Below are 14,894 nucleotides of genomic sequence, written 5' to 3'. Positions count from 1 at the left end.
TTCAGGTGACGTTTTCATAGCCGTTGCCGTCGTCGTTGCTTAAGCTCCCTAATGAGAGAGACCTGGGTACGAGGCAGAGAGGAAGACCTTGTGTGGCACGACCAAAATAAAGTGACTCTGACTGCCCAGACCTGTCAGCCCCCAAAATCCGTCTGTAAGCCTTCCTAAGTTAAAGATCCTCAGGATATCCTATAGCCTATTGTTAGTCCAACAATACTTAGGATACATCTTAACATAGCTGAGGGCTTCGTGAATCTTCCCTCGGAAGATTAAAAAAACATCTTGGATAATGGCGCAGCAAACCTTTAGATTTTACCAAAATGTTCTTTCATTTAGTACTGTCAGTCATGACATGGGTTTCAAGGTCTGAAATTTGTACCCTGTTTCCCTCATCTCAAGCAGTGGAAGATCGTAGATTATTTTTCACTTTTTGGAAAGGTTAGACAGTTGTGAACTACTTTAATTTACAGTTTGTAACTAGGCAAGAAAAAAACGCTTGGCTACCTCAAACGCAAAAACATTCCATAATCTGTCTTTTCTTACGTTCTGTTTAATGTCCATAGCTAGAACAAATGTATAACCAGCGTGAAACGTCAAAGACACAAGTGCGTTTACTGCTTGTTTTAAGGTATTGGTTAAGTTCTTCCGTCGGTATACGTACCATCATCGAAAACAACCGCGCCCTTCCTAAAAGGAAACATCAGAGCCAACATTTAAAGCAAGCGCCAAAGTCTTGCTTTGGGTACTCCCAGTCACAGTGACAACTTGTTTTCATACATTGGAAGCACTGTGTAGCAGGTTTCCTTCGTAAGTGAATGGAGGTATTGTTCAAAGTTTTGGCAGCGGAGCAACGAAACAATTATACTCACGTCAACACTTTTATTTTACTGTTGCAGTACTGCCACTGAGCCAGACGGGCTGCGTAGCTGTGTACAAATGAGCTGGCTGTTGTCTGTTTCAATATCATCCAGTTCTTCAGTTCACAAGGAAAAAGTCCTAGGAACGAGGTGGTCGAGGTAGGCTAATTCATTGCCGGGTTAGACCTTCAACATTCAACCCAGTCTCGACTGAACACCCCACCTCTGACGCTCCGATCGAACGTCTAACGCACTGATCATTACACCACTGCACCATGTGAAGGCAATAGTTCTAAGCTGTAAATAAGCAGGCATACAAGTCTCAATGTGATGATCACTGGTTCCATTCCGGCCTTCTACTGTTGTGTTGTTTAGACAAGAAAATTTGATCCAGATTGTCTTTCTCCGCCACGGAAGTGTATGAAGTGCTAGCAAGCCGAAAACCAAAAAAAGTGCTGGGAATTACAGTGTCGATGAACTAGCACTTTATCCTCGGCAGGCTGGTAGAATTCCTACTGGCTTCACTGATGGATATGATTTCCAGGCAGTGGGTACCCTGTGGCCAATGTGCGGTTTCACCTTAATACTGCAAACCAACAAATACCCCTATCATGTGACCATTTCTTTCTCCATTCAATCGCTGTTTTATTTCGTGGCTGTTTGTACTACTGAGTAATGAATGACATGGAGGGTGCCATATCGGTAGGAAGAAATTTACAGCAGATCGATCAAACCTCGGATGAAGAACTCGATTGCTTCTGGTTGATGTGGGATAATGACGGCTGGGTGGCAAAGCTGCCTTCACCCAGAACTCTCCCACCGATGCAAGGGTATTTCAAACACATTTCATTCCTGCCACCAATCGATGACCGACCACTTGTCGCTCGAAACCAGTTTGTCTCGCAGCGTTGCCTCCAAGATATCATGAGCATCATGCAAGAAGAAAACCCCTCGCCTTCAGCTTATCCTCAAAATCATTATTTTGAAAACGATTCACCCTCCCTTATCGAGGAGACAATCCGGTCGATTCACGGAAAAACGATCAACGAGATTTTGCCGGAGCCACAGCAAGCGGACTACATTGACCTAATGGAACCGGAACGCCGGCCTTCATATCAAACGACACTGAAGATGTTTGCAATGGGAGAGGAGAAAAAGAACGCAGGCAAAGAAAAAGGATATTCATCACGGCATTTTTGGCGCAGCTTCTTGGGATCGCACTACACCTGCATGACAGTAAATTGCAATTTACTTCAGAAGTAATCAGGAAAGAGGGTATGGATTGCTCATGGGACGATACATTTCTCATCCTATCTATAATTATAAACTCCAGATTTTTGCTGTTTAGTTTGAGGAGTGCTTAGGTAAATTAAGCGCACGAAACATCGCTGTTGTTTCTCTCTTCTTTTTACCCCGTCAGAGCACTACTTGCTCGTTTGTCTTAACGCCGAGCAATTTTCCTTTCTTTCAGTCCGTTCGTTAGATTATACACCTAAACTTCCTGATCCATTTGAAAAAGATCAAGCCGATTTTGCTGTCGTTATAAGAAAATTTAGGCGGAGTACTATTGTAATAGTTCAATTCTATTTTCCTAAAAATGATTGGCGACTGACCAAACACCAACAAAGGCCTATCATAAATAAAAATGGAATGATATTTAAATTGAATTCATAACTGTACAAATGAAGTTCTTCAGTTGCGCATAGTTATTTTTGAAACAAAACGCAATAATGATCGCGAAATAAATTTTTTCTGAAATCAAAGTCTCGGCGCATAATCCTTTGTCGGAAACATGATTAGTTCTTGTTATATAAGAATATTAAAAACGCATTGGTTTAATTGCTGTAGTAACCTAAACTAACGCTATTTTGCAGGTCGAGAGCACGTTAATAAAGACTTTAATTGCTCCACAAAAATGCAGTGAAATTAGCAAATAAACCTTTTGAAAATAATATGAAATTCATGCAAAATTTGCCCGAACAAAAAGTTTAGCGATATTCATTGAGCCATGCTCAGTCCAAAATATATGAGCGCTTTCCTTTTAAATGGAAAAACCAGTCGTTCTGGTGGGACAACAAATGGACCACTGAAAATTTTTTCGGCAAAAAAGGAATAACTTCATGGCGTTTTCCTCTTTTCTCGTTTTTACCGAAATGACGAGAATATTACTCATTTGCCTCATCACACTTACGTATCACTGATGCTCCTTGGTGAGATAAGCGGTTTATTTGCCAAAATTGCCCGCTGAAAGAACCGTTCCATTTGATTCCCAAACGGAACAACTTCTTTTTCCATACAAATGGAAAGTGTTCGAGAATTATACTGTTCCATATGGCAGAAAATTTTGAACTGTTTCTCAACACAAGTGGAAAGTGCTCATAGAGTTTTGTTACCAATAAACATGGCTGTGCAATGGAGTACCAGTCTTTCAGTGCTTCACAGGCAGACTTACGGACCCTTAGGCTTGGTGCCAGAGGTTATTTTTTCGCGGTTATTTACTCCTTTTTATTTTTTAGATTTTTCATCTTTTATTTTTATGGGCCTCTGGAGCCAGGGTAAGGCAGATCAAACACACGATCTGATGTAACATCAAGGTGACTTTTACTTGTTAGAGGTATTGTTCATTTATAGACTTTGTGTGGGAAATTCACTTCAGAAATGTAGTAAGGTTTTTGTTCACTGGAAATAACACCAGAGCAGTTGACGGTTCAGTGGTACAAAAACTTCTCTAAAGGCCTCAAAATTTCCGTCCACATGTATCCGGTGAAAACGGTCATCTAAAATGCAACTTTTTAAAAAACTCTCCGAGTGGAAAATGTTGAAAACATCGTTTTCGTATTCTCGCGTTGACACTTGGAAACGGAACTTTTCTGAAAACAATGACGTCACGAGGTCGAATTCAACGGCCATCGTTTTGGAGAAGTTCCGATTTCGGTGACCGTACGTGGAGATAGCAAGCAAACTGATCGGAAAAAAAATTGCAAATTGAAACCGAAAACGGATACCTGTGAACGGGGCCTAAAATACTGAAGAAATGTGTGCGTGGAACAGGAAAACGGCTCATATATTGATGTACGTCGTTTGGTTACAAGTTTTATTGACCAACACGTTTTGTTTTTTGTTTGATACTTTTCTTCTCCCGTTCGGACAGCAAGGGTGAACGAGCTCTGCCGAATAATTTACGTGTTTAGCGCCAAAAAAGCTGGAATTATAATTTTGCTGGAGATCATGTAATGTTTCAAACACGTTTTGAGAAAAAAAATTCAGTCATTTTCGCACAGCTTCATAACAGCGTTCAAGTTGTGGCGCATTTTTCAAAGCTAATTAAACAACAATAATACTAAAAAGCTTGCAAATATCTTTCTTTTAGTAGGTACTGTCCCTAAAGCCGGCGACACACCCGGCGATTTTATACGCCGATCACGGCGAATTTGATCGCAAGCGATTTTCGCCACCGATTGATGCGAACACACCTCTCGATTTTTTTTTTTTTTTTTTTTTGCCGATCGCGGCGATGTGGCACTTCAACATTGTTCATGCGATAAAATCGCCCAACCTGATTGATTGACTTTACTGGCAATTCGCAGCAATGAGCGTAGAAAATCGCGGGAGCGGGCACACTTGGCGAATGCCGGCGAATTTAATCGCGGATATCTGAGATGCCAGATATCGAGGATTTTATACGCCGATCGCGGCGATCGGCGAAAATCGCAATCGCTGCACCGGGCACACCTGGCGATTTTCGCCGATCGCGGCGATCGGCGTATAAAATCGCCAGGTGTGTCGCTGGCTTAAGAAACCCGACTGAAATTTTCGGATCATCGCTAAATGCGCAGAACGCATGCACAGTAACAAATTAACGAGGGACAGTAATAAGTTGACAATTGATGATAATATGATCTAAAATACTGAGCATTTAGAAGAGCATAAGTCCGACATTTTTGAGAATCTTTAGATGTTTAAATACGTGGGTGAGAAAAATTGCGCCATCTTTCAAGAAAGGCCAAGCGCATGCTCCAGGTCAGTGAATTTGCTGGCCGAAGATAATAACTCTGTTGTTAACCAGGGAACTACAGTCTTGGTCACATTAGCCGGGACGGATCTCACCACCCTGCCCCGATCTCAAAATATGTTAGTTCACAAGATTGGCTATGGAAGAATTCCGCAAAACAACATTGAGAGGAGAAGAGAAGCAGGAGAGGAGCATTTCCTGCTTGGTTGTGAAGTGTCACAACTAAACTTGACAAGGACTGTAGGAACACATAGGCCAATTCGTCACCATGACGGATGACATAGAATTCTGGGTACACAGAATTCATTGCGCGTTGCGTAAAATAGTCAGAAAAAACGGCGCAACACCCGCCTGTGCAACAAACCACGACGCCAACTAATCTTTGCCAGTTGTCTTCAATGTACTGGGGGGAATCTGGGTCGGGATGGTGTCAGATATAGTGTGTGTAGTTTTTAAAAGAGAATTGCTCGCCTGATTATGTTGTTCTTCCCATTCTGCACCAAGAGATTTCTGGAATATTTCGCGGTCTATCTACCAACGCAATCAGATGAAGGCTCGCCGGGGAAAAATACCCCATACAGCCGCTATGGGCAGGTCATTTTCTAAATCCAGCAACGAATCAGTGGCTTTAAGAAATGCGTCCACCTTTCTGCTCCTGAAGCAAGGCAACAGCAGTTCTCCTGAGACACATTTCAGTTTCATTTTGGGTGTTGCTTTTCGTAGTTCGGATCATTGTTGTTTGTATTTGTAGCAAACGGGGAAGTCGCTGCTTCCCCTTGAAAGATGACTCCACTGCAGTGCGAAAATTGTTAGCTAGTTACAAAGCACTGGCGAATACGGCAGAACACTGAGGCAATATCATATAAAGATCTTGACAAACATTATCTCATACATTTCATAGACTGCGATCGGAGAGAAGGAGAATTATCCTTTACACAATTAATTACTTCCAACTCTAATATAAGCTAACATTCTTTTACAAAAATAAGGGGGAGGGCCTTGGTCTGTCACTGCTGTAAAGATTAGGAATTTGAAGCCACAGTTTTAAATGTATATAGCATATCGTATTTCTAGGTTTGTGATTTGATGTTAATACCTAATTTCTATTTACTTTTATTTATCTGTAAATACACGACCCCACCAGCTCTGTTTAAATAAAGTGCTCAGACAGTCACGGTCAGTCAGTCAAAGATAATATTATGAGATCTCAATTATACTTCATTCCAGTATTTGTTAGGTTCACTGGCAGTCCGAAGTGTTATACAATAAAAATAGATTCTTTTCAAAGTAAAAGTTTCAACGTTGTTTTTATTAAATTTGGTCCTTATTCGGATACTTTAATCATTAAACGGTATTTCATTGCTGATAATTACTCTCAAATATTGCGGTTTGAATAACAATGATTTTAGTGTGTAGTTATTCCATTTACTTGTGTTTTATTAAGAGAATTAAGGTGAATTGTGTAATGAAAGTCACCGACAAGAGACACTTTGCCTTCTTAGCTGGACTTCTTGGAACTGTTCAGATTATCCTTAATTGTGCTTTACAAGTGACACAGTTGAAACCGTGTTAGTCATATCTTTTAACGCAATAGTTTGTTGTAGGCATCATTTTAGTGCTGCTGATCAAAAGTTGTTTTCTCCTGGTACCAATTCAATATGAAGCAAAAGTCTTGCTTTGAAGTGTTTCCTCGGAAACCGTACCAATGAATAGTTACGCCCAAATTGGTTTTTAAAAAGTGACAATAGGTTGTTTATGCCTTGTCAACACACATTTTCTAAGTTTTTACCTTTCGTTATTTTGTTGCCAGAACATGACTGGAAATAACTTGCTTATTCGTTTTTGGTAGTTTTTGGTGTAATTCCGCCGTGTTTCGGGTTGAATTTGTACCAGTTGAATTTTACCATTAATGACTTTTAATCTTTAAGTAATTACTACGGAAATACCTATTGTACCAGATCTGTTGTACCAGCACGTACTGTACATTTTAATTAAAGCTACGAGGTTGTAAGCGCGTGGCAAGTTAATTTATGGAAAGAGGCGGAACCAAGATTCGGACAAGAAGGTTGTGTTCTATTTTAAGTTTCCGTTGTAAAGTGTTGTTATGTGATTTCATTTAATGTTTGATTTCTCTTGTATTTAGCCAAGAATGTTCATTTGTAAAAGATGAAAATGTTCCTTGTAATTTTTATATTGATCTCTTCGCTTTGTTTTGTCCAGATCGTTTGGCGATGACATTGAAAATTGAAGAAGAAAGTCATTTCGGTCACTGAAAGTTACTCGAAGGAAAATATGTAAATTTTTTTAGTGCGCAAGCGTACTTTCCCTTAAGAACTACTGCCCAAGGCGTTACGTTAGCCTAAATTTATGATTGATGAGATTTTGACAGCTGATTGACAGTTCCCGCCAAATCCCGCTTGGACGATATAAAAGTGATGAGATTAATCTGTTCTTGGCCTTTACATCTTGATCTTGTCAGAATAAGTTTTATAGTGAGATCAATAAATAACTAAAGGAACTGAAGACGTGGTTGTACTTCTTGAAGCCTAAAAGCGCGTAGAAATCTTAGTACAACAGACGGGTACGTAAAACATGATGGGAACGACAAAAAAGTCCTCGAAAGTCGAAAGCATTAACCATTAGCCAGACCAAGGCGCCTTCACTGAGGTCTTTACAGTGCAGCTCAGCTTTTTTTTTTTTTAATTGTCTTCTTACCAAAAGGACGTAAAAGCAGTAATTTTGTAACAATCTTAATGAAGAGAACAAGACTTTTAAATTTGAAAGACATGTTAAATATTGATAAGGCTTCTCACATTTTCAAGCATCTACAGAATTCACCTAGGTGTCGGACACTTTGTTCGATCGAGTGCTTGTCATAGATCAAGCAACAACACGGACACAATTAAAAATCAAGGAGGCAGTGTATATTCACTGGGAGAAACCCTCCCTAAATCAACAATTGTTTCATGTAAATCTTAATCTTTCTTTGTAATTAGTTGTTGTATCATACCATCGTTATTCTAATTTTCCGCTATATATTGTTCATCAATGTAATTCCATCGGTAAACTGACGATGGCACAGGAGTTGCCGAAACTTGTCTTTCAAATTTAAAAGTCTTGTTCTCTTCATTAAAATTGTCTTCTTACAGGAAACCCAACACCGATCATTCTTGTCACCACCCCTTACTCAAAGCAGAATAACTTGGCCTCTTTTCACGGCCGATGGTGAAAAATGCATCCTCATAGACCTGGAACCCAGGGTGGAGACCATGCTTGAAGGTGATCGCGTTGCTTTCCGGGAAGATTTCCTTCCCTACCCAGTAAAGGGCCCAGTAATGGATGAGCTGAACGGAGGGAAGTGGCCAAAATTTTAACAGAAGTGTGAGAAATGCAACGTTTTTTTAACTGATATCCGAGAATAGAATTAATTCGATAGCTCGAGACTCGCTAACATTTAAATGGCGGAAAATTTTACTGATAAGGGACTGTGCAATAATTATCAGGAAGCGAGGGTGTTTTTTTAGAAAAAGGGCAGGGGGGGGGGGGGGTCACAATATAGAATGACATTCCAATAGATGGGGGGGGGGGGGACAAAATATATATTAGACCACGCAAAGGAGAGGTAATGTCTAATTTTTATTCACAACTCACCGGTGATTCAACGGTTAACCTGTACTACTAAATACAATATTGAAATGAAACAAATTAACAAATCTTCCACCTCCTTTTTTGTAGTTGTAACTTTTTGCAAGTCGAACGTAGGAAACATCATTTAGTTATGTTGATAATTTAACAAAGTATACTGCTAAGTGCCAGAATCGTGAGTCTACATCATTTCTTTGATCAAAGTTGTGAGATAATTTAAGCCCAATTCTTACACTGTAGTGTTTTTCGAGATATAGCCAACACAAATGTACAGCACATGTATTGCCAGGGGCAACGTTCAAAAATGGTTATGAGAGTAACTCGGAGGAGGCAGTGATCACACATATTTTTAGTAGAGTGTTCTGAACTTCTGTTCATATTAAGAATTCCTAAAACGACTCTGCAGCTAAGTTTTCAAGAGAACAATTGAACCTGAGAAGGTCTCTGGTGCAAACATCCAAGTCTGCAAGTAAAGGATTTTTTTGTGCAAGGAAAAGTTGCCCTCGACTGGTGACAAAACGATGCAAGAGTTAAGCTCACAATACAGTATTGACCAGAGCACATGCAAGAGCTTTGTCCAACACCTTGAGTTCCTTGACACAAAGACAAAGAAAAGAGTGGGACGGAGAAATGGGTCACAAATGCACTACCAGATATTTGCTGGACAGATGGAAAGGCAGTCAAGGCCTTGACGAGTAAGCAGGTTAGATTATATTTGCAACAGCAGGGTTTGAAAGTCGGCGAAAGTAAGTGAGAACTAGCTGAAAGGGTTCTGAGCTACACGCATGACTGGAAAGTCTAAGGTCGAGAGTACTCCGCAAGAGAGTGTCAATATGCCCTCATTTTTGGATGAAAGTGGTTCTTCAGAGCCAGAATCAAGTGAATCATCAAGTGATTCTGAAGCAGAGGAATGTGAATGCGCTGACATAGTGTTTGTTTCCGTAGAAACTATCTTGCAAATTAACTATCGAAACAGCACGACGCCCTGTGAGTAAATAAGTAAGTAGTCTCAATATGAAGGAAGAAAACGTCTCGGTCGGGAGTCAGCCCTTTTTATTAACTGACGTCTCGAGCGTTATAGCCCTTCGTCAGAGCGAATCCTTTAGTAGGTTTATTTTTAGAACGGGTCTCACGGGACCTTTGTAACGCCCGCAATTCAAGTACCCAATCAAAGAAGAGCAATGACAATAGGCGACTTCCGAGTTGCTTGGAACCTCATTGTGAAAGAGAGGCTAAGTGCAAAGCTTTTCATATGAAATTAGTTTTGTTTGCACATGAATGAAAATTGATATGCTAACTAATTTTCATAATAAAAAAAACTTTGCACTTAACCTCGCTTTCATAATGAGGCTCAAAGCAACACGGAAATTGCCTATTGAATTGTCTTACGTCATACTTTTTCGCGGGAAAAGCATGCAGTTGAAAAATAAATTTACTGGGAAACGGTTGGTCCAAAGAATTAATACAGATAGAGGCTCCAAGTCATGAGCTACTTGGTGCTGATATTGTGAGAAGAAATGAGATATTGGTTTAAGTCCTAACAATGATCAGCGTCAAATTTCTCCTTGTAATATCAATGCTTGTTCAACCTCTGACTTGAGCATACGTACGTAAATAAAATATTAAATATATTGTGCGGCAATTCCACGAAACCCCGTCATAATTCTTGCCTAAATACACAGTTAAAATTGCCCTTTGCCGTATTATCAGCCTTGCAAATTACTGAAGAATTTGTTCTCCTTCTTTTCAATTGATGCCATTCGCGCAACGCAAAACAACAGGAACTTGGATTATTACAATTCCAGTTTTTATAGATTAACAGTTTTCACCTATCGTATCCTACGATTATGCGTTCTTGCGTTTTGATTAAATTTCCGGGGATGGTTATTTGAGTGTTTTAGCTTTGCCTTTATAAGCCTTCTTTTAGTCGGAATTCCACTGTTTCTAACGACTTACGAAAATACGAAATCGTAGACATCCTCAATTCCATGGAAAATCCAAAACCATAATTACTTTCAACAGTCGATCGAACAGCGTTAGTGCAGTTGCTCAAGAACTCCCGCTAATCCAGGGTTCAGACCCTGTGCAGGGAAAGGTGTGAGAGAGGTCTGGGACAGAAACATTTGCAGAAAACCTGGTGTGAAACGAGGAGCACACCGTATAATGCAAAAGAAAAACCTTTATTTCAAAAATCCTAGTTTAGGATTTCGTCCAGACGCTAAAATGTTGGGATAGCATTCATCACCTTCGCACACGTTGGCTATGTGAACAACGCGCAACTTTCTCTTTTTTTCCTTCTTTTTCTTTTTACCAAAATTATTACTAAAAGGAAACCTCCACTCTTGAAATAAATTAACGTTAAATTGCTGAAAATGCAATCTAATTTCAAATTTCGTTGGAAAACATTGAAATAATATTTCTGTGTCGGACAAAAGAGAATTTGATTATTGCCTATTTTTCATTTTAAATTTCCCGGGCGCCGCCATCTTGGATTTCATGACGTAATACAGTTGCTCAATATGCCATTTTCATGATGGTGTCATTTGACTACAACTACCACAATTCATTTCGTTTACCTTTTCAAATTCAAATTTTGTAATCCTAGTGGAGAGCAAAGAACAATAGCTCTAATTAGCATGAGAAAACAAACAACTGAAGGATTCTGGTAGTTGTAGTCAAATGACGCCATAGTGAAAGTGTCCTACTGTTTCACACAAAATAGCTGACAATAGTGGCAACCGCATGACGTCGTGAAATCAAAAATGGCGGCACCCGGGAAATTTAAAGTCGAAAATAGGCGATAATCATATCTCACTTTTAGCACACTTGAATGTCACTTCTATTTTTTAAACTAGAAGAATTTAGACACTGTTCCGACAATTTACCGTCAATTTGTCGTCGGAGTGGAGGTTCCCTTTAAAGGAATGTTACAGTGTAACACAACGTCACGGTCCCTGAACCGACAAATACAATCCCCTGTAAGGAAAAATAATGACGCCTGTAAATTTTACCACAATACTTTGCGAACACAGCCAATAGGCACATAGAAAGTCATATGCGAAATTCGTCCCTGTACTAACAACATTGTGTATGCATTGTAGCTTTAAAGTTTTAAGAACTTTTCCGTGCGTTTTTATGAACGGTTTTGGGGTTTTCGTACGCTAAGAATGATAGGTAAATGTACCAGTCGCAATCTTTTCCGGTATGGTGGATTGATTGCATAATAATCCCAGTGAGAAATAGGCAACTGCTCTGACGCGGAATGAGTATAGCACGGGTCAACTTCGCTGCCTTTCATCTCCCCACCCCAGATGAAAGAATACAATTAAAATCTGCAAGATCACAGCGACAAACCGATGAGTGGTGCCGGATCTCTTGTGGACCTGGATCAGCGAATTATAATTGAAATGCAAAATATAGACAGCAATCTGATTCTAACGGCAGAGGTGGCGAAAAATAAACAAAATGGCCAGAATAACCGAAAATTATTACAAATTTGCCCGATATTTCGGTTTGCAACACAAGCCTTCCTCGGAGGCTGAACGGAAAAAAAGGCGAGAAACATAAAAGGATTGTTACAAATAAAGATTTAAGTTTTAAAACGCGTGATTGATTGTTTAGGACTAAGTTACACGTGTGAGATATGTCATTTGCGTGCTTCGTCACGTCTATTTATACCAAGAGGATGTAATGATTAAATGAAATGAAATGAAATGAAAGACCAGATGAAAGACCCTGGAAACGAGGTTGAGTACGGGAACGAGGTTGAGCACGGGTCTGGACTGTTATTGTACCCCACAAGACATTGCGAGCTCTTGTATTTTTCCAGTATCAGAGTATTGTTGTTGGCAATAAATATACGGTGGATTTCCGCCGCTTTATTCAGTCCGGGGTTGTTTCCGATCCCTCCCCGCCTCCTGTTGGTGGACACAAAAGAGCGACTTCCGGTCAAACTGTTACATTTTTCCAAGATCGTTTTTGTTGATTACCGAAATGTGTTGCTTTCTGTAGTTATCTTGTCGCTTCTATTTGCTAGTCTTTTTACGGCTGTCTTTAACGTAAAAGTCTAGCAAATAGAAGCGACAAGACAAAAACCTCTGCTTGCAGGGTACTTTCAGTTTGCTGAAACGTTGAAAAAGTCGGAAGCTACGAATTTTCTTAAGAATGGCTAAATCTAGGCATCGCTAGATATGTGCGAAAGTGCAGTCCTTATCAGGTAGTTTGTCATAGACTTTGGAAGCTTTTCAAACTTGCGCTTCTTGGCTGGAAACTCTTGTCAAATATAAAACAAGTATTATAAAATATGGTTAATTGAAAAAAAAAACAAAAAAAAAAAAAAAAAACCCAAAATGTTGAGATGGAGTAGTGGTGCCCACAGAAAGTGACGTTTTGCAAAAACACCCAGTTTCATGTGAACAAAAATCTTTCATATTTCACCATTTCCTTTCATTTTGAATGGCTATCAGCCGGTTTATCTCGTCTTTGTAAACAGAACCTAGACGCTTGTCTAAAGAAAATAAGGGCCAAAACCAACAGATACTTTCGAAAATAAATATTTTGACAGCAAACTTCGAAACAAAAAATTTTTGAGGTTATGGTTAACGACTGACAAGTTTACCTCATTTCAATATTGGGAACGGAAAGACCACTTGCGATTTTCGTAAAATATGTAAAGATACTAAACAAAAGTAAACTACTGGAAATTTGGTAGTTCTTGTCTTGTCGAGCTTGTGTCAACAATTGACATCTCAGAAATGTAGAATAGAATTCGACACGAGTGTTAAATTGCAAAAGATAGATTCTCTTACTTTTATTATTCATGAGCGCAAATGTAATTAAATGAAATTCAACGCCGACAGAACGACGGAAATTAAATCCAAAAACGGCGTTACATATTTTTGAACTGCATTCAACCAACAGATAAAACGGATAACATTCTATTATTATTGGGGGTTTTAAGAATAAGACCAGGCGACTTAAAATAATCTTTTTAGGGGGGCTTGCTATAACTTCCTCCCCAGAAATATAAGCGGCCATATTTGGTCGTGTATATTATTAGGATTAAAGGGTTTTATCCTACCATGCGGAAATGGCCTTGGCTTGGCCGAGTGCTTTGAATGAATGCCACAAGCGTAAATCACAAGGATCAATTATTCATGGAGTGTTCCTTTGGGCGCGACAAACCAGCAGCAGAACATTGGGTTTGCCAAGAGTGCAATTAAACTGGGCGTGGCAATCCCAAATTAAAAATAGAAAAAGCAAAGTGATTGGGTTTTAAAAATATCGTATTTCTTTAGATAGCCACATTTTTACGGCGGAAAAGCAAAGAAATTCCATCACGTCTGACCCATCTGTCATTTGCTTTCTTGACTTCAAGATATTTGAAGTAATTTGCATAGCAGGGTTTGGACTAAATGCATTTCAAATGAATTTTTTACTGTTGACAGATTTTCTCTGAAAAGTTGGATAAGGTTTAAATTTAAGCCAGTTTTATGCTTGGTATTAAATGGTATTGGTATTAAATGTGTTTAAGTATAAGCAAAAACAGAAACCATACTGATTTTTTTTTATCCTTTTGTGGAAATGGAACTGAACTGCAATACAATATCCCGTCTCTTTGCGAGAGAAGTTCGAAAGTCGAGAATAACCAGCTTGACAAAGTTGATTAACTCGACCTAAATTTTTGGAGTCAACGTCATTTGTGTTTTTCCCAGTTTTAAAATGGCCCTCCCTTTGCCCTACTGTGAAGTCTCGGTAGGGGTTCGAAACGTTTGCACCCCAGGGAAGATTAAAATCCTTAAATTTTATCTTTATACAATACACAAGTTTGCATTATCTTTAATACCTTGATGTATCAATATTTTACACGACTACAAGACTCTCTAGACAAAAAATTTCAAATTCAAAAGGGTCCTGTGTTTTTAAAGACACAGAAGAGACTTCAAAACAGGAATGACAAGACAAAAATGTCAACAATTAGAAGTTTACCTAGCAAACGTAGGCTAAAGTTTACCCGGATGGCTCAAGTCATGCATCAAACGTGGGCTATTAATCCAAATTTGCTTGGCCTTAAAGCATCCCTTGAAATTAAAAAGAAACTGACCAAGGCTACAAAAGGGGTTTTCAGCAAATCCTCCTGGAAATAATAATTACTGGATTACCTTGTAAAAAATAAGACAGAATATAGAAGATCGCCCAGATGCGCTTGGTCAGGCTAGAACTTTGATGTATGTGTCTAGATTATTTAGTCCTCTTTGTTCTGAGTATCTAGATTGCTTGGTTAAAAACCTGCCCAAGGCTATAAAGGGGCGACCCCCAACAATCACTTTCACATCATTTCCCCCTGGAAATAATCACAGAATTTCCTTGTGGAATAATTA

Source organism: Pavona decussata, unplaced genomic scaffold, assembly GCF_977016875.1.
Source record: "Pavona decussata unplaced genomic scaffold, jaPavDecu1.1 SCAFFOLD_102, whole genome shotgun sequence".
Taxonomy (NCBI): domain Eukaryota; kingdom Metazoa; phylum Cnidaria; class Anthozoa; order Scleractinia; family Agariciidae; genus Pavona; species Pavona decussata.
Note: the sequence above shows the minus strand (reverse complement) of the source record.